This window comes from Mytilus galloprovincialis, chromosome 11, assembly GCF_965363235.1.
Source record: "Mytilus galloprovincialis chromosome 11, xbMytGall1.hap1.1, whole genome shotgun sequence".
Classification (NCBI taxonomy): domain Eukaryota; kingdom Metazoa; phylum Mollusca; class Bivalvia; order Mytilida; family Mytilidae; genus Mytilus; species Mytilus galloprovincialis.
Window position 1 is genome coordinate 55,857,318 of NC_134848.1, and position 22,531 is coordinate 55,879,848.

Sequence of the window (22,531 nt, forward strand, 5' to 3'; positions counted from 1 at the left end):
AGTGTATCAAGTTAACAATACATGGTATTCTTGAGAAGACAAAAAAATACCCTCTATTGCAAGACTTACCTATTGCATGTATTGTTAACTTGTTCTCACCCTGAACATGTATGAAGTATTTGCCACTGGACGTTAAGCAACCAGCAATCAATCATGATTCTTGAACATATTTAAACTCTACATTAATAAATGTATACTTTCGGAAGGTGTATGTGGTGGTGGCGGTGCATAAACCGGCGCTACGTTTTCTTTAGGCACAACCTGCTCCTGTGGCTGGGAGAGCGGCTAAAACATGAAAAATAAAATAAAACTCAAATGTTATGAAGAAAGTTTTATACTTGCGAGAGGTGTTGGTGGTGTGCATATTGTTTTTGGTTCATTATTTTGTACATAAATTCGGTTGTTATTTTTTTTCTCCCCGTGGATGTTTGTTTTACATTCATCATTTTGAAGCTATTTATAGCTGACTATGAGGTATGGGTTTTTCTTATTGTTGATGGTCGCAAGGTGACAAAAAGTTGACAATTTCTGTATCATTTGGTCTCTTGTGAAGAGTTATCTTATTAACAATCATACCACATCTTCGTTTTATAATATTCAATTGTTGCATTAAATTAGTTAAAAAAAAAAAAGGCAAATGTGAACACCGATATCTCCCCTAACAAAAGCGAGGTAGATAGATAAACAGAAAGATAAACGGTAATAGATAATACTTAAAACCTTCCTGTAGGTGCCCCTCGGAATAAACAGATCATCCAGCTCGTCCAGCCCTTAATTGAGCTTCATAGATCCATTTGACGCAGCTTAGTCTAAATAAAAGAGTCCTAGCGGAAGACTAGAATTTTTATAGGTAAACACTTTCCCTCTCCCGAATTGAGTTTTGTATTCTGTTCTACCAGTGGAAGTAACGATTTGACTAAATTGAACATTTTCGGCTGCCATTATAACACTTAATCGTAAATAGATTTCTAGACAAAGGTTAGAAGTACTGACTTAAAAAAGAAAAGTACGCACTATTATACTTACTTCATTTTTCTAGCTAATATTATCTAAACCAATAATATTACACTTTGAAGTATCGGGTGGGACTAATGGAGGGATAACCACCCCGTTCTTAGGTTTCGCATAACAACTCTATACCAAATTTATGTGGTGTGCAAACAAAAATGAAACTTTACAAAACAACGTGTTGATGAATCTCTAGAAACAATACTGTGATAATATGCCATCTGCTTTATTTTTGGGTTTCTTAACTTAAAATCTTTATTTAAAGCAGCTACATTGTAAACAAAACAAAACAAAACTTTCGATTTTTTTTCTGAATTTTTTTTTTTTTGGAGTGCCATTGTCTCGTACATAATATTTTCTTATTATATGTGTTTCCATTCCCCATTTGTCGAGTTATACTATTGTTGAAGAGTATATAGCAACATCTCAATTCTTTCATATTTATTCTTTTTCGTATTGTTCCTTTCTTTTCGACACAATCATAATCTCCCGCCTTTTTATTTTTAATTAAACTGTTGTTTATGTGCACATGCGCAGACGATTCACAGAGAAAAACTGAAAATCAAAAATGATGCCCGCGAAGTGCTTGTTGTTGTTGAGTATAGTTGTATGTAATGACCAAGTGCATGACCTTAATATAAGGAAATGCAGAAGTGTGGTTGATGAAAGCTATGAGGTAGTGGAGCTGCAGTGCCTGTATGAGGGGGAAGGCAGCGTTATTTTTCACGGGCAGACTTCAGTGAAGAAGATCACCCTGGACAGACTGGCGGATTCCAGTACGTTAATGTCTTTTGGCCAGCAGTTAGAAAAAGTAGCCATCAAAACATGTACCATCGACAATTATTGCCAGGCCATTTCAGCAACCCCTAGCACGGAAGTGCAGATGGCGGATAAAGTTTGTGTAAGATGCTATTACGCGTAACTTGTTTTCAACATCCGCCGTTTTTATTGTTTACCAAAAAATTGACACCTACTTTATGAAAGACCAATTCCATTTATTATTGTTTTTGTTTACAGTCACTGGAAGACCTTGTTTCCACTTTCTCTTAAAAGATTGAACATGCAAGGATTATTTCTAACACTTACATCATCTTTTTTATTCTCTTCATCTGAGCTGATTTCTATCAGCTTTCTTTTTTTACACTGTAGAATAAAAAGTAAAACTATTACCTTTATTATATTAAACATTTATATTGTAAAGAAAATGTAAAAAAGAAAACTACACTTAGAACTAAGATACTTTTAAAAATATGTTTAACTCTTTCTTAGTAATATTGTTAACACTATATAACTTAAAGTAAGTTTAATGTTTACTTACATTTCTCTCTTGGTTTCCCCCATCATGCTCATATTGTTAAGTGAGGTCTATAATCTAAAAATAAACATGTACATGTATAGGTTTAGAATAAAAATATAACAATTATAAGAAGAAAATTAACTTTACTTGTATACTATTAACATATTTAATTTGTTAAAGTTGATATATACAACCAAAAGTAAATATATAGATTAATCATATAGATTTGGAAAAAGATTTGCTTATCTATATATAGTTTTCAATAAAAATGAAAGAATATGCAAATACTTACCACTACATCTTTATTTTATTTGTTTAATTCCTCCATCTGTAAAATTTAGGAATATATAAAATCATATTTCTTTATTATTATTTTTTTTTTTTTCACAGATTACTACACCAAGTTCGAAGTCTTTATCTGAGACAAGTGGGAGTACTACTGACAATGAACAAATGGTGTCTTTATAACTACTTCACCTACTTGATTATATGAATGGGAGGGGTATAAGGAATTATCTATACACGGAGGGGGGATGATCGAGATGGTTTTTTTTTGTATTCTTATTCCTCTGTCCTACATCAATATTTTCATTTAAAACTGCGAAAAAATCTAATCTTGGCATCCTCAACCATAGAACTCATTTGTAATAAACAATACTCAATTTGATTATTTTTGCCATTGTTTTATCTGAATTCATTTTGAAAGTTTTAAAACAGTTAGTTATCATATGATAATAAAACACTTGTTCAAGGTGTCTTCATAACTACTTTACCTCCTTGATTAGGTGAATGGGAGGGGTAAAAGAAATTATCTATACAAAGGAGGGGGGATAATCGAGATGTTTATTTTTGTTATTACAAAATTATAATTATCGCAGTTGCCGATTCATAATACATCTCAAAATGTCTGAAGAAAATAACATCAGTATCGACTGAAACTAAAATATCTCGAGTTAGCCGATTCCGACAGGGCCGCAGTACTCTTGATCATCTTGTTCGATTCGAATCATTTGTCCGTAATGGTTTTGCGAAAAATGAACATGTGGTGTCGGTCTTTTTCGACCTTGAGAAGGCCTATGATACTGCATGGAAATATGGTATTTTAAAAGATTTATTTGATATAGGGTTGAAAGGCAATATGCCTAATTTTATTTCTAATTTTCTCTCTAACAGACAATTTAATGTTAGAGTTAATTCGACCATGTCTGATCTGTATGATCAAGAGATGGGTGTCCCTCAGGGCAGTATTTTATCTGTTACATTATTTAGTCTTAAAATCAACAGCCTTGTTGAAGTTTTAAAAAGTAATATTGAAGGTTCATTGTACGTTGATGATTTTTTAATTTGTTACAGAGGCAAAAATATGAATAACATAGAAAGACAATTACAACTATGTCTTGGAAGAATTGAAAAATGGGCCTCGGAAAATGGTTTTAAATTTTCCACGTCTAAAACGGTCGGGATTCATGTTTGTAACAAAAGGAAATTGCATCTTGATCCAGAACTAACTTTGTACGGCAACCCAATTAAAATGGTTGATGAAACCAAATTTCTTGGTTTAATTTTCGATAAAAAGTTAACCTTTCTACCCCATATCAAAATGTTAAAATCGAGATGTTTAAAAGCTTTAGATATTTTAAAAGTTACAAAATTAAGATCAGATAATACATTTGCATGTCTATAAAAATATGGAGATAAATAAGTCCAAGTTAAAATGAATTCGAAGTTAAAGCATGTATAAGTAACTGTATGTAGTCAACATCAATAAGAAAACTTTATAGCTTCATTAATAAAAACCTTGAGAGTCTTTGAGTTATAGCTTAAGTGATTAGCACTTAGTTAAAAAAGGGGTAGAAGAAAGAAAACAAGTGAATATGATTTACTCTTATTTAATTGCATACTTGTAACATTTACAGAAACCATCAGCAGAATCAACATCAGAATATGAGAACACTTCACTTGCAAATACGGTATGTTAAATAATTTCAATGAAAATAATAAATTATAACCAAATCATTTATATTATATCAAGATTTATTTAAGAAAAAAAATCTGTAATCTTTCGTCTGGTCTGGTCTTCATTAAATTGTCCACAATCATTCCTACAAAATAGAAATAATGAAAATTATTCAACAATTATAGAATCTAATACGTTACACCTTTAAAAAGATGGATAAATTACTATTTGTGTCAGGGGTATAGTAGATTTTTTATTTTACATGTATTATGATATTATATTCAAATTGAATTAAAAGTATTTGTGTGAAATTGATAATTTAAAGAAAATATATATTTTCATATACTTAAGCATGATTATAATTACATGTTACTACAATTATTTATATACAAATAAACTGATACTTCTTCTTCTTCTTCTTCTTTTTTTATTTTAGACATCTAGCACAGAAGGATTACCTGCATGGGTTTCAAGTGTGATAAGTTCTACAATACGTGAGACTTTATATTTATATTCACATTTATTTTCATATTTTTTTTCTCTAATTTATTATTTTTTCTTAATTGTTTTTCTTAATTTTTATTTTTCACTCAATTTTATATTCACATTAAAAAAAAATTATCACACAGTTTAAAATGCAAATTTGTATAACCCTAATAAAAAATTATTCTAATATAAAATTAAAAGAGTGATATAATTTGTTTGATTTCAGTGTCCTTAGTATGCTCTGTTATTGGTTTTGGTGTATAAGAATATTAAAAAAAAAACAAAAAAAAAAACAACAACCTACAAATAGTCCAGATTTTGAATTGAGATGTAAATTACATGTCCACACACAAGAATCTTATGAACTGTATCTTGAAAGACTTGAAAATCCACCGAAAGACATTCAACAACAATTTATATTTAATGCATCTCATACATGTAGTTCTGAAAGTGTTAGTTCAGATGACTTGTTTTCTTCTTCATTGTTCTTTGTAGATTGGTTTATGTATATAATTGTCACAATTATAGCTGTTTCGGAAGTGTTTTTAACAGGAAATCAAAATTTAAGAAGAAGATTGGAAACTATTCTACAAGTTATTAATTATCTGAAATTTTTTTTACAAAACAACAATTTACCTCAACGACATCTGGAAATTCGTCAATTACCCAACAACAAATTAAACCTGTACAACAACCCAACTTAAGAAAATCACAACGTCGACGTTTTCATGTTGCAGGACTTAATTTGTAAAAACTTACCTTTCAAATAATAGATCTGAAATAGTATCATGCATTTTTTCTCCAATTCCAAAATGGAACTAATCTTTTTCCATAATCCTTTTGGCTAAATATTGAATACTGCACAGTATGCCAGTTTCAACATGGTAAAACATTTGTTTTTTAATTCACTAATTGTTAAATGTAGCATCTGATGGTACATTTCTTTCAGACTGCCATTAAACGAATTATCCTCCATTGGCAGTTTGATTAAATTTTCTCTTTCGCACCTCATTTCATGAGATGCATTGCAAATGCTACAAGGAAAAGTTTCCTGGTTAGTTATTAACGAGTAAGGATAATAATCCAATTCTTCAAAAACAAATTCTCTCATTGCCTCTGTAAGTTCAATATTAATTATTGTTTTGAAGTGAATGAGGATTGTACTTGAAAGTTAAAAAAAAACCAGCCTCTATTGCAATTAGTTATCAAAAGTACCAGGATTATAATTTTATACGCCAGACGCGCGTTTCGTCTACATAAGACTCATCAGTGACGCTCAGATCAAAATAGTTAAAAAGCCAAACAAATACAAAGTTGAAGAGCATTGAGGACCCAAAATTCCTAAAAGTTGTGACAAATACGGCTAAGGTAATCTACTCCTGGGGTAAGAAAGTCCTTAGTTTTTCGAAAAATTCAAAGTTTTGTAAACAGCAAATTTATAAAAATGACAATGTAATTGATATTCATGTCAACACCGAAGTGCTGACTACTGGGCTGGTGATACCCTCGGGGACGAAACGTCCACCAGCAGTGGCATCGACCCAGTGGTGTAAATAGTTATCAAAAGTACCAGGATTATAATTTTATACGCCAGACGCGCGTTTCGTCTACATAAGACTCATCAGTGACGCTCAGATCAAAATAGTTAAAAAGCCAAACAAATACAAAGTTGAAGAGCATTGAGGACCCAAAATTCCTAAAAGTTGTGACAAATACGGCTAAGGTAATCTACTCCTGGGGTAAGAAAATCCTTAGTTTTTCGAAAAATTCAAAGTTTTGTAAACAGCAAATTTATAAAAATGACAATGTAATTGATATTCATGTCAACACCGAAGTGCTGACTACTGGGCTGGTGATACCCTCGGGGACGAAACGTCCACCAGCAGTGGCATCGACCCAGTGGTGTAAATAGTTATCAAAAGTACCAGGATTATAATTTTATACGCCAGACGCGCGTTTCGTCTACATAAGACTCATCAGTGACGCTCAGATCAAAATAGTTAAAAAGCCAAACAAATACAAAGTTGAAGAGCATTGAGGACCCAAAATTCCTAAAAGTTGTGACAAATACGGCTAAGGTAATCTACTCCTGGGGTAAGAAAATCCTTAGTTTTTCGAAAAATTCAAAGTTTTGTAAACAGCAAATTTATAAAAATGACAATGTAATTGATATTCATGTCAACACCGAAGTGCTGACTACTGGGCTGGTGATACCATCGGGGACGAAACGTCCACCAGCAGTGGCATCGACCCAGTGGTGTAAATAGTTATCAAAAGTACCAGGATTATAATTTTATACGCCAGACGCGCGTTTCGTCTACATAAGACTCATCAGTGACGCTCAGATCAAAATAGTTAAAAAGCCAAACAAATACAAAGTTGAAGAGCATTGAGGACCCAAAATTCCTTACCTATTGCATGTATTATTAACTTGTTCTCATCCGGAACATGTATGAAATATTTGCCACTGGACATTAAGCAACCAGCAATCAATCTTGATTCTTGAACATATTTAAACTCTACATTAATAAATGTATACTTACGAAAGGTGTTGGTGGTGGTGGCAGTGCATAAACCGGCGCTACGTTTTCTTTAGGCACAACCTGCTCCTGTGGCTGGGAGAGCGGCTTAAACATGAAAAATAAAATAAAACTCAAATGTAATGAAGAAAATTTTATACTCGCGAAAGGTGTTGGTGGTGTGCATATTGTTTTTCGTTCATTATTTTGTACATAAATTAGGTCGTTATCTTTTTTCTCCCCTCGGATGTTTCTTTTACATTCATCATTTTAAAGCTATTTGGTGTTGCTTATTGTTGATTGTCGCAAGGTGATCAAAAGTTGACAATTTCTGTATCATTTGGTCTCTTGTGAAGAGTCGTCTTATTAACAATCATACCACATCTTCGTTTTATGTTATTCAATTGTTGCATTAAATTAGTTAAAATAAAAGGCAAATGTGAACACAGATATCTCCCCTAACAAAAGCGAGGTAGATAGATAAACAGAAAGATAAACGATAATAGACAATACTTAAAACCTTCCTGTTGTTTACGATAAGCACATACAAACAGAGAGAACACACCTCAAAGGGTATAATCTTTAATTTCCTCGGTTTTTAAAGAAAACTCTTACATGCGAACCTCGTAAAAACAAAAAGAAAGAAAATAGTCTTACCTGTGGAAAGTATGTCGTTAGGGACTCTAGGTGCCCCCTCAGTGTAAACAGATCATCCAGCTCATCTAGTCCTAAATTCAGCTTCATAGATCCATTTAACGTCGTCAAGTCTAAATACAAGAGTCCTCTAGGGGACTTTTTAAAAGGAAAGCACTTTCCCTTTCCCGAATTGAGTTTTGTTTTCCGTCCTACCAGTGGAAGTAAGAATTGACTAAATTGTACATTTTCGGTTGCCATTATAACACTTGATCGTAAATAGATTTCTAGACAAAGGTTAGAAGTACGCCTTGAAAACGAAAAATACGCACTTTTATACTTTCTAGCTAATATTACACTTTGAAGTATGGGGTGGAACTAATGGAGGGATAACCACCCCATTCTTAGGTTCCGCATAACAACTCTATACCAAATTGTTTATGTGGTGCCCAAACTAAAATGCGCTTAACAACAAAACAACGTGTTGATGAATCTCTAGAAACTATACTGTGATAATATGTCATCTGCTTTATTTTTGGGTTTCTTAACTTAAAATCTTTATCTAAAGCAGTTACATTGTAAAAAAAAAACAAAAAAACGTTCGATTTTTTTTAGTGTCATTGTCTCGTACCTAATATTGTCTTATTATATGTGTTTCCGTTCCCCCCTTTTTCGAGTTATACTATTGTTGAAGAGCATATAGCAACATCTCAATTCTTTCACATTTATTTTTTTTCGTATTGTTCTTTTTTTTGACACAATCATAATCTCCCGCCTTTTTATAATTAATTAACTGTTGATTATGTGCACATGCGCAGACGATTCACAGAGAAAAAACTAAAAAAATCAAAAAAGGTGTCCGCTAAGTGTTTGTTGCTGTTAACTATAGTTGTGTGTTATGGCCAAGTGTATGATCTAAATATTAGAAAATGCAGAAGTGTTGTTGGTGAAAACTACGAGGTAGTTGAAGATAACATCGGTTTTAAGCACCGCAAAATAACTCCGTTATGGCCTCGCGCTAACGCGGAAAGTGAAAGATTCATGAGAGCTATAGGAAAAGCAATCCGTGCAGCTCAAACGGAACATCGTAGTTGGAGACAAGAAATACACACATTTCTTTGCAATTATAGAGCAACACCACACTCAACAACTAACATGTCCCCGGCAGAACTTTTATTTGGAAGGAAAATCAATACAAAAATATCGAACATTTCAATAAATGACCAAGCCAACAGTGAAGTTCGAGAAGAAAACCACAATAACAAAAGTAAAATGAAGTTATACTTCGAGAAAAAAACATTCAGTAAAAGTACCTGATTTTATAGTAGGATATACCGTACTAACTAAACAGGAAAGGAAAGATAAACTATCTACCCCGTACAATCCTCAACCATTAACAATTAAATCTACCCCGTACAATCCTCAACCATTAACAATTAAGAATAACAAGGGTAGTATGATTACGGCAACGAACGAACATAATAAAGATATAACTCGAAATTCGTCACACTTAAAAAGGTTGGGAAATCTAAAATTATGACCGATGAGGAAATAGAAGAAATCATTGATGATGACAGTATACCTTACACACCATTGAGAAGATCAGCACGAGAAAAACAAACACCGAAACATCTAGAAGATTATGTACGTTAAAGAGCTGTGTTACAGGCATAGTAATCCTGTGCTGTTTATGATATATCAGTTAGGTTTGATGTTGATTTATATGTTTGTGAATTTATGATACAAATCAATTTTGTGAAATGTACTATTCACACTCGTAATGATAGCCTTATCAGATTGATCAGACGATCCACTAATTATATTGACATTACAGTACGCGTACCGAATAATTTACATTTATCACAGACTATAAAGTTCTAATTTTCTATTGATACAATTTTACGCATCTTATCACTTAATTTGTTTACACAGACAGTTAAAGATTTTATGACTACACAGGCAGTAATATAATTAATTAAAGTAGAACTTTAAACTGAGAAAAGAAGAGATGTAATATTGTAACTTTCATTCATTCATAAATATCTATACAGTTCAGAGTTCACGCACGTGTTGTGTTGATGGACATAGCAGATAAGGTCGCGTCGTATTGCTTTGTGTATTTGTGTTGATTACTTAGCTCTAGCATTATATTAAAGTATGTTAATCAGTACACATGGCTTGTCTCTTAGTTAATATATATAGGCTACAAACGTTACACATTTGTTCGTGAATATAAACATCTAATTGCGACTGTAAAAATAAGTTCACTGGTCCTACAGTATCGCCATCTTGTAAATCCTCACCATTTGTTTTTTTAACTTTTAATTTCACGTATAATTTTGACCTTTTAAGATCAATATAGTCTAAACCATTGTTTGCACATAGATCGAATTCTATGGGATTGTGAGCGGTTATTTGACTAACAGGTCTGCATTCCTCGTATGTTATACTTTCAACACCTACTTGATATGGAGGTATCTCAAAAATCTGTAACTCTGACGGTTGTGATTCAAGAAAATTATCTTTTGTTAACAAGGACACAACGTTAAAAAATATCCCTTTTACGTTTATTAACAGTTTTATCTTTTCTTGATTTTTTGGTCTTTTCACCTCCTCTGCTTTGTGGTGAGTGAAGATAAAAAAACATTTCTGTCCGTTTTATTTACACTCTCACCGTAAGTTTTTATCTCTTCTTTGTCTTGATCTACAATTTGTTCACTAGGTGATACTAAACGCACCTTAAAGTTTTTTTTTCTTTTTCTGTACGAATAGGATGAGATTTATTCGAAATTGGAATCATAAGTGATCCTGATTGCGATCCTTTGTTATATCCAGATTTCATATGACCTACGTAAGCATTTGAAGCATTTGATTGTCCATTAATTACATTCTGATAATATCGAGACCATAGACCAACATTGGGAATGTACATTTTGTAAATGTTCGACATATCTGCGTTAAAATAAGATTGGTATAAATTGTAGTGTAAACGATAAATTATTCTTCAAAAATGAAGCGTTTTCCCCGTAGTCGTCTTTTTTAAGAAATTCTACGACTTGAATTTCGTTTTTCTTTACTGGAAAATAAATTGGAAAAGAAAAAAAATATAATTCCATGTACTCATATGATGTCCGTGGGAAATATTCTTCTCAAAAGTGAATACTGTATATTAAGGAAAACATTTACTCCACTACATACATCACAAAACAAGTATAATTGATGGTTGTTCATTTTTGTAACTTTTTGATCAATGTAAAAATCTAATATCCCCAGTTTCCATTCATCTTGTAATTGTAACTTTGAACTTGAATGGTGAATTATTAGGGTAATATGCATCTGATTGATCACTTCAAATGAAAATTGTATGTTCCATTATGATAAAGATTGAATTTGTTCTTCTGGTATGTATTCGTTGTACGAAGGAGGCCACCCTTGAAAACGAACCAAGTACTCAGTTTTTCCTTGTCTTTTTCTCTTCTTTATTATTTTTTCAATTATCGACTATTTTCATCTTCTCTACTCTTTGGAGCTCACTAACATAAAAGGTCCCCCTTATAAATTCATCTCCTTTTATATTTGAAACCCTGTAAAGATCGATATTTTGTTGTCTAAATCTTTGCACCTCTTTGAATATCTCTTCAGTCCATCTTTGGCTATAGGATCGATCAAAAATATGAGCTACATTTGATAGTCGAACTAAAGAACCTATGTTATACTTGTATTGTTTTTTCCTCTTTTTCTTTTTGTTTGTTTGTACTTTTATTTCTTTTGTTGTTTTCTGTTTTACTTAAATACATTTTCCCCCAGATATCACTTGGTTTCTCTCATCTTGTTAAGTGAGGTATATCATCTAAAAATAAACATGTATATTTATAATTAATTTAAGTTTTTATTAGAATTACATCAACATCAATATTTTCATTTCAAAACTGTGAAAAAAACTTACCTTGACATCCTGAACCATTGAACTCATTTCTAACAAACAGTTCTCAATTTGGATTATTTTAGCAATTCTGTTGTCTAAAATCATTTTGGAAGTATAAATACAAAATAGTTAGTAATCAAATGATAATAAAACACTTGTTCAAGGTGTCTTTATAACTACTTCACATCCTTGATAAGATGAATGGGAGGGGTTTAAGGAATTATCTGTACAAGGAGGGGGGATAATCCAGATGTTTTGTTTTTTTGTATTCTTAATCCTCTTTTTTTCACATCACAATTATTTAATATGATTATATTTGAAAGAAGCAATACAAACTGTAGAGTGAAATTTTATTTACTTAATCTGTCATTTCATTTGCTGATGGAAAAAAACAAAAACTTGTGTTAATTATAACAAAGATAAAATTATTATGTCAAAGAAAGGTGATTGATTGATTAAAAAATACTAACCCTCTCTCATGTTTTCACATTTTTAGTCACTTGACTTTTAAGAAATAAAATTGTAAGAAGACTATTTATTTAGAAAGTTTTTCATACATCTATATATTTTTAAAGGTTTTGTTATACTGTTTAAAAAAAAATATAATGAACTTAATAATAATAAACTTCTCACCTCTATGTTAAAACTTAAAGTTGTCTGTCTTCCAGCTTGCAATTTGTTATGGAAATGTAATGGGATACTCAGGGAAAACAACTTTTTTTGTATTTAGTTTACTTATGTAATTATTATGATGTTATTTTTTTTATATATAGTGCTATTTGTCAAAAACAAGATACATAATGTATATATTGTAATGATCATTAACTAGTTATATCTTTTATTAAAACATACAATTTTTCTCCTTCAGGTTGTGTTTTTCTTTACTTTTATTTACACACTGTTGGAAAGATATATCTAGTTTGTATATGTAAAGTTATGTTAATACGTCAGACGTATTGTTTATTGATAGTGGTGCATACTTTTTATTTATTTGTTATTTTTTTTTTAAATGTTTCATATGTGATACAAGTATATGTTATTACAATCATGGTGCACTATAAAACATATTTGTTTTGTTTTTTGTAAATATGTTAGTTTTGACATGATGCTTTTTTTGTAAAATGTTACTTTTGATATACTTTTTTGCATATGTTACCTCTAATAGAGAAAAACACAAAACATTATTATATGATATGAAAAGCCTCTGAAATAACAGTATTATGGTATTTCTTTAAAGAAAAAAATAATAAATATATTTATATTTATATTTAGCTTAAGCTTAAATCATTTTAGCATAGGCTAAATTCATTTTATCATACGCTGAATTGTTGAGCTTATACATAAATGTTGGAGATGAATCAAGGTCATAAATATTAAATTAAAGTTGATTTTAGCTTACGCTAAAATGAATTAAGCTTAATTATTATGCGGTCCTTTTTTATGCTTACTTATGTTGGCTAACAGAGGACGTCGGACAGACAATAATTCTTATATTCATTTTTAGACTACGTGTAATGGAATTTTGCAGGATTCAATCCGTTTACTGAACACTGATGTTAGAAACTCAGAATATGTCGATGGTGTGTCAGTTCGATTCGAATGCGTTGTACGAGAATCCCAAGTTGTTATGAGCTTTTGCAGTTGGTTCAATCGTTACTGGCAAATATTCAAGATTTGAAATCGCAAGTATTGTGTTAAATATATCTTCAAATTTTTTTAACCTTTTTTGAATCGTGTATATAAACGTAAATGAAATCGATTTAACGTGGAAACAAAATTTGAATTGAGATTACCTCCCCTGTAAATGTATCCTATAACAAATTATTTGAAATACTTCTTTTTAAATAACATAAAGGATTAAAAAACTGAACTTTCTAAATAAACTGATGAAAGTTCCAAAATTTTTACATGTAAGTAGTAGGGATTGAGCGTTTTTAGGATACCGTAAAAACGTAAGGTTCTAAGGTTCCAAGATGGCGGCCAAAAGGGAATTCCCCGAACTTTAAAATAGACCCAAACTCCAACAATAGACGTATATGTACTCCTATATAAGGTCATGATACCGTAAATTACTTTTAAGGACATGTTAATTACTTAATCGGCTTATGAGGCAAACGTTTGCAGTTGATTGCGTCATATTTCAACCAATGAAAGACCAGAACTATATATCCTAATAAGATGGTTAATTCCTTGCATTAAAAGTCCTTTTAAGGACATGTAGATTACTTCATCGGATTATGATGCAAACGTTTGCAGTTCATAGCGTTTAATTTTGACCAATGAAAAACCCATCGTTCTGCATAAATAAAGAGCTAGGCACACCCTGAAACTTTTCATTTACAACGAAATACGTCGACATGGCAGTACGTTGCAATATCGAATAGGGAAATAACAGATTCGTCCAAGCCAAAGAGTGAAAAGATGAAATACGAATCGACATCAGAGAGTGGGATTCCCAGAAAGAAATGATTCCCACGAAAAAAGGAATTAGTCTTCCCTTAACTCGATGGAAAATGTTGGTCGACAGTCTCGACTTTATTGACCAGGCCTTAACGGAAAAGAGGGAATATAAATCTCACCTAGGGGGAAACGTCTACGCCACTGTTTAAGACAACTCAATCTGTGTAGACATTAGACAATATTGGTTACCCCCAAATCAAACCGATGTCATACCGACCAAAAAAGGAATTTGTTTGAGACCTTCCGAATATAACAAATTGAAGGACACTGCCAGTGTGATGGGTGACTTTGTACCCGAACTGTCTTCTGTCGTACCGTGTCCTTATAGATCAGACCACATGAATCAGTTGGGATTTCTAACATGTCCAGAGTGTAATCCAAACAATTTTACAGTGTGGTGAATGAAACAAACGAAGGACAGATAATTGTAACTTTTTGTTTAACTGTGGTCATTATATTCACTTGAAATATAACAATATACATGTATTGTGTATTAATTACGGTAAATTAAAAAAGAGTGTAACCCATTGGAATTGTCTTAAGTTGTCATTTTAAACCGTAATCTGTTGAAACAAGTTCAATCAACTCATATCGATCACTGAAGTAACTTGCATAATCTTTTAACAATATATCATGACAACACTTTTCTGATAATCCCTGTTGTATAAGAACGGTTCAGTGAGATTATTTTGTTTAGTTACACTTACCATGGTTCAATAATGAAAAAATAATTACACTCCAATCGATCAATAATAAAAACAACATCACTAGAATCACATGTTTAATATATATTCGAAAAACTATATAACCAATGTCCCGCGTTGTGTTTACACACAAATGCAATTAACACTTCCATTCGCATACATGTGCTATCAGCATAGCCTCCAGATGGTATAGTTTGGCTCTGAGCTTGTTCACTTCCTCACACAAGCTTATTAGACTATCGTCAATTGTATCCTCCTTGGTATCTTCTGTTTCCCATTCAATGCTCTACAGAAAGAAAAAAAAGTTAAACAAATACTCTAATAACAAAACAAAAAAAAAATCAAAAAAATTGAGAAATAAATAAAAAATATATTACAGCTTTTTTGTCAAAACAATAATCAAACTTTTAGTATAAAAATTCATTCAAAATGCATAATGAAGGGGAACCTTAGAGGATCGTCATCAAAACGGACATCGTCATCAGTCCATTCAATCCAAGCTTGCAATCGCTAATATTATCTTGAACCAACCATCGATATAGACAAGTGATGCTGAATTGACTACGACGAGGGATTTAACCTAGATGATCCCGAGTTACTATGGACACCACCACACACATCGCCACTAATAATGCTATCTCCAGAGGCAGTTCCAACAGCACAATCGATCTTGGAAAGGCCAGATAAACAATACCACACTCATTGATGTAAAGTAAAAGCCAAACGGTCATCAGAACTATAACCGCACAATATGTAGAAGTAGGTCCGCAATATCCAGACAGGTTAACTGGACGGCAAAACTCAAACAGCATCACACAATGATATCAGTATCACAAGGAGTCATTCAAATGTCAAGTCTTTGTGAGCCGATTTCAAGCAGGGCAGACGTGTTTTCCTGTCCTTTTTCATATTACATAGTTGTGACAAGGGCATAATTTGGATATGGCTGTTGATGCTGAAGCTAACCAAGATCAAAAATGAGTTATTACTGTAAACGATGTTTTATTTCGAAAAATATATGGAAAATGACAACACAATAACGAAAAATAACAATTTAGTCATATCTGTTGATGAATCGAATTCTTTTTCCATAGGGAACAGTTGTTGAATACACGATATGTCTTGTTCACACATCAATCTTCTGTTTACATAACAAATCTCATTATTTGCTTTCAAAAGTCAGGAAAAGGTAGCTACCTGGCAACATGTCGGCACGAGCTATGTTTAGAAACTTTCTAAAATGAATTTCAAACATTCGTAGTTAATGACACAACATTTAAATCAAGGTGTGTTGAACATACTAACCGAGGTCAGAACGAATACATTGATGTAATTTTTTTTTCGGTCTCCTATTTGAAAAAAAGAAAGCAAATAGCGGTTAGGAAAACATTTAAATATATGGAGAAATTCAAAAACTCATCTCGCCGACATTCAAAGAGTTCCCAATCCCCAAGGGTGACTGGGGTATAGAAATATGGTCACTTGGTCTTCTCCCGACCGGCAGTAAAACGCTTGCCGAAGTGGGGCGTCCGTTTGGCTGTGCGGGATGTATCAAGTTCGCAGTCACGTCCGTCAGAAGGGGACGTTAAATCCGATGCCTCGTGTAAAGAGAGTGCCACGCTCTTTGCACGTTAAGAACCCTTGCAACAACTCTTTGAGGGGTCCGTAGGTGGCCTGTTGCAAGGCAAAATTTCTGTCCCTATCCAATATACCCTCATTTTCCAGTGGCAGTCCAAATTTCCCCGACCATCATCCTAGATGGCCTCTATTACAACAACCTACCTATTGTATTTATTGTGAACTTGTTCTCGTCCTGAATATGCATGAAATATTTGCCACTGGACGTTAAGCAACCAACAATCAATCAATCAATCAAAGAGTTCCCTTAAGCCTCGGTCACACCTTACCGGATAGCTCGAACGGACGCCTAACGGATAACTTTTTTTCAATCCGTTCATGTCCGTTAGACGTCCGTTCATATCCGTTGCATGTCCGTTAAGCGTCCGTTTTATCCGTTGACGTCCGTTCTGTCCGGTGGAAAATTTTGAGCATGTTCAAAACTTTGAACGGACGTCCAACGGATAAAATGTCCGTTGAACGTCCGTTAGGCGTCCGTTAGTCGTCCGTTTTGTACGGTACTCGTCCGTTTTGTATCCGTTACGTGTCCGTTATGCATCCGTTGGAGATCCGGTAGACCAATTCACAAACGGACGTCTACCGGACGCTTAACGGACGCCAAACGGATAAAACGGGTGTCTACCGGATGTAACACGAACAAATGCCAATTGAAGTTTCGCGTCAGAAATGCCAATAATTGGTATGTTAGACTTTCTAGAGTGTCATGAATATTTATTAATCGTGATGGATCTTGGAGTAAGAGCACGTCTTCGCTTCCAAGCAGCTCTTATTCAGGCAAGACTCAACTTAAATGTAGCAAATATATACCTTATAGCTGTCGAAAGGAGAAGACAGAGGAGATGGTGGATACGACCATGGCTTAGTCCTGAAAGACGACGCAGTTTTGGTCTATATGACCAACTCATGACCGAACTTTGGCGGGAGGATAGGCAGTCCTTTGTACACTTCCTTCGAATGCCCACAGAGATGTTCGACGAGATATTGCAGCGGAACCAGGACTCAAGTTAGCAATTACACTTAGACACCTTGCTTCTGGAGCAAAATATCGTAGCATGCAGTACGGATGGAGAGTTCCGCATAACACCATATCCGTTTTCATACCAGAGGTACATAATATAAACAAATTCAGAAAATCAACTTAAACTCTATAAGACTGAATAACTACACTGCTTCTACCTTGATTTTTTTTTAATCAGAGGAGCTCTATATTTTCACACATATCATAAAAACAAGACGCAATACACATTAAAATTAACTAAACCAGTTAACTAAAGTGACCCTCGTGTGTAAAAACGTAAAAAAAAATTCGGATAAATTGTTCAATTTGTTTGGTACGTGTGACCTTGATACCTGTCCTTCTGACCACACTTTTCCAGAAGCAAATATTATAACATATATACTAGATACCATGTCCATCTGACTTGTCTTTAATTTTCAGATGGTTTATTGCTTTTAATTTTCAGATGGTTTATTGCCTTTAATTTTTAGATGGTTCATTTACTTTAATTTTCAGATTATTTTGTTCATCCTTTTAATCCGTTACGCTTCCGTTAGGTGTCCGTTTTATCCGGTACTCGTCCGTTGGATGTACGTTCGACGTCCGTTCTGTCCGGTACGTATCCGTTTCACGTACGTTCGATGTCCGTTGTGTGTCCGTTAGGCATTCGTTACATGTCCGTTAGTACACCAACGGACTCCCAACGGATAATTTTTTTTTATCCGTTAGGCGTCCGTTCGAGCTATCCGGTAAGGTGTGACCGAGGCTTTACATATAATCGGAATTAAGATTGTGTGAATGAACAAACTATACCGACAAGTCCCCCAAAAAACTGTTTATTATAGGTCAATCCGTCTCAATAAAATATGGAGATTATACCTGATTACTAACGATAACACCGGGAGCCCGGACGTGATACCGTTACAAACCTGGACGTTACGTAAACCAGCCAAGCGTGGAAATATTGTCCAAACAAATAGTACTCAAAGACAAGGTGGTCGAACAAGAACGGTAAGACAAGTTAAGGTGCCATCAGAATATCAAGATTGTGTTATTCTAATTATGGAAGAAAACAAAAACAACGAAAAACACAAGTGTAATGATTGTGGACAAGGATATTCGAATAAAAGAAATTTTAAACGACATAATAAGCAGGTTAACGCAGAAGAGGTGAAATTTTACAGGTGCTCTATCAACCTTTGTCCTTCGTGATAAACATTTTTATCGGCGTGAATATTTGAGCTTAATGTAATGGCAGTGCACGAAGACATTTCAGAAGTTGGTGTTGATGACCAGGAAGAACCGGGGATATACTGTTAGAAAGTTTAAATATTTTTTTTGGAGAATATGACAATCAAACTATGATATTTACAAATGTTATTCCTATAAAAGTTCAATAAATATAATCCTTCACTACATTGAGTGAAAAGTCAAACCACATTGAGCGAAATCACATCGATTGGAAAAAGGCTCCCATTTCCTCCTCAGAGATATCATACAGTTCGTTTTTTACCGGGGAAATCTGTTCATATTTCACATTCTTCCCAGACTACTGCGAACAAAAGGCTGTTTGCAATATACTAATTAAGTTCAATTCTATACTTGAAAAACATGTATTGCTTTGTTCGCATTTAAGTGTATCAAGTTTAGAATACATGGTGATTCTTGAAAAAAAAAACACCCTCTATTACAAGACTTACCTATTGTATGTATTTTTAACTTGTTCTCGTCCTGAACATGTATCAAATATTTGCCACTGGACGTTAAGCAACCAACAATCAATCATGATTCTTGAACATATTTAAACACTACATTAATAAATGTATACTTTAGGAAGGTGTTTTATATATGATATTTAAAACAACTAACCATGTCAGTCTGTTTGACATATACTCCGTAATGATATTGACAATTCTTATTCCTATAAAAGTTCAATGAATATAATCCTACACCACATTGAGCGAAATCACATCGATTGGAAAAAGGATCCCGCTTCCTACTCAGAGAGATCATACAGTTTGTTTTTCAACGGGGAAAAAAATGGTCCCTCCATTTCTAATGTTTTCGAATTAGAAATAAAATTTCTAGAAACTTAGAAATTAGAAACTACGACCACCAATTCAATGACGTGCATTAGAAGTAAAAGTCATGAACTTTTCATGGATACCGTTGTGAAAAAAAGGACTGTGTAGTTTTGATGATAAACGTTACTGGAAGAACCCAATTGAAAGCTACGCCTATGGACATTATAAGATAGACACATATTAGTGATAGTATTTATTAAATATTTAAAAAAAAAAACTAACCGTGTCAGTCTGTTTGCATATATGTCCGTAATGAAATTTATAAATGTTATTCCTATACACACCACATTGAATGAAAGTCACACCACATTTAGCATCATCACATCGATTGGAAAAATGCTCCCATTTCATCCTCAGAGAGATCATATAAATTGTTTTTCACAAGGGAAATCTGTTCATATTTTGTATTCTTCCCAGACCACTGTGGGTGTAATTATTCACGTACCGGTCTCTTTGCGGCCACCCTCACCGGAATCATATTTCTTTTGCTCCACATCGGGTCTGTTGTAGTTTGAATTGGTGTGGTAGTTGACGTCTCGTTTTCATATATTATTGTTAGAGGTGCCTGCAATAATAAAAATGAAATATTTAAATAAATAAACCAGAGAGAAATGAAATACTTTTAGTGTTGCTTATGTTTTTTTTTAAGAACAAAAGGTTGTTTGCAAGTTCAATTCTATACTTAAAAAAACAAGTATTGCTTTGTTCGCATTTAAGTGTATGGTGATTCTTCAGAAGAAAAAAACACCCTCTATTGCAAGACTTACCTATTGTATGTATTGTTAAATTGTTCTCACCCTGAACATGTATGAAATATTTGCCACTGGACGTTAAGCAACTAACAATCAATCATGATTCTTGAACATATTTAAACTCTACATTAATAAATGTATACTTGCGGAAGGTGGTGGTGGTGGCGGTGCATAAACCGACGCTACATTTTCTTTAGGCACAACCTGCTCCTGTGGCTGGGAGAGCGGCTAAAACATGAAAAATAAAATAAAACTCAATTGTTATGAAGAAAGTTTTATACTTGCGAGAGGTGTTGGTGGTGTGCATATTGTTTTTCGTTCATTATTTTGTACATAAATTAGGTTGTTATCTTTTTTCTCCCCTCGGACGTTTGTTTTACATTCATCATTTTGAAGCTATTTATAGCTGACTATGAGGTATGGGTTTTGCTAATTGTTGATGGTCGCAAGGTGACCAAAAGTTGACAATTTCTGTATCATTTGGTCTCTTCTGAAGAGTTATCTTATTAACAATCATACCACATCTTCGTTTTATGTTATTCAATTGTTGCATTAAATTAGTTAAAATAAAAGGCAAATATGAACACCGATATCTCCCCTAACAAAAGCGAGGTAGATAGATAAACAGAAAGATAAACGGTAATAGACAATACTTAAAACCTTCCTGTTGTTTACGGTAAGCGCATACAAAAAGAGAAAAAAAAAAAACACCTCAAAGGGTATAATCTTTAATTTCCTCGGTTTTTAAAGAAAACTCCTACATGTGAACCTCGTTTAAAAACAGAAAGAAAGAAAATAGTCTTACCTGTGGAAAGTATGCCGTTAGGGACTCTAGGTGCCCCTCCGGGTAAACAGATCATCCAGGTCGTCCAGCCCTAAATTCAGCTTCATAGATCCATTTGACGCAGCTTGGTCTAATTAAAAGAGTCCTCTAGCGGACTTTTTATAGGTAAGCACTTTCCCTCTCCCGAATTGAGTTTTGTATTCCGTTTTACCAGTGGAAGTAACAATTTGACTAAATTGAACATTTTCGGCTGCCATTATATAACACTTAATCGTAAATAGATTTCTAGACAAAGGTTAGAAGTACTGACTTGAAAACGAAAAATACGCACTATTATACTTACTTCATTTTTCTAGCTAATATTATCTAAACCAATAATATTACACTTTGAAGTATTGGGTGGGACTAATGGAGGGATAACCACCCCATTCTTAGGTTTCGCATAACAACTCTATACCAAATTGTGTATGTGGTGCGCAAACAAAAATGCGCTTAACAAAACAACGTGTTGATGAATCTCTAGAAACAATACTGTGATAATATGGCATCTGCTTTATTTTTGGGTTTCTGAACTTAAAATCTTTATCTAAAGCAGCTACATTGTAAAAAAAAACCAAAACGTTCGATTTTTTTTCTGAAATTTTTTTTTTAGTGCCATTGTCTCGTACCTAATATTTTCTTATTATATGTGTTTCCGTTCCCCCTTTTTGCGAGTTATACTATTGTTGAAGATCATATAGCAATATCTCAATTCTTTCATATTTATTCTTTTTCGTATTGTTCTTTTTTTCACTTTACCAAAATCAACACTATACTAAAATATTTAATCACGTGATATTATACGTAATCGAGAAAGAAAGAAGAAAAAATGGCTGCTAGGTTGATTTTGTGTTTGTTGTTTTGCGTTGGGAGTGTAGTAAATGTAGAAGGGTTGTCTTGTTATAGAGTAGAAGATTTGCTAAATTGTTTGAGGGAAACGGAAGAGAGATTTTAGGGAGAGGTGACAGAAGTAGTTATAAAGTACCTGTTCCAGAACAAAAGATACTTTTCCAGAACAAAAGAATCCACCCTTAATTTTCCAGAACAAAAGAATCCACCCTATTTTCCAGAACAAAAGAATCCAGCCTATTTTTTTCTAGAACAAAAGAATCCACCCTATTTTTTCCAGAACAAAAGAATCCACCCTAAATTTTCCAAAACAAAAGAATCCACCCTATTTTTTTTTCCAGAACAAAATATCCACCCTATGTTTAAAATATATATACAGTTCACCCTACGTTTAAAATA

At 33.2% G+C, this 22,531-nt stretch overlaps 1 long non-coding RNA gene across 1 annotated transcript; it reads left to right on the top strand.

Annotated features, from left to right (window-relative positions):
- Nucleotides 1-4,237: 4,237 nt before the first annotated feature.
- Nucleotides 4,238-5,011, top strand: LOC143051246 (uncharacterized). Its single transcript, XR_012970670.1, has 3 exons — nt 4,238-4,275; nt 4,699-4,756; nt 4,975-5,011. It is a non-coding gene; the product is annotated as an uncharacterized LOC143051246 (long non-coding RNA).
- Nucleotides 5,012-22,531: the final 17,520 nt, after the last annotated feature.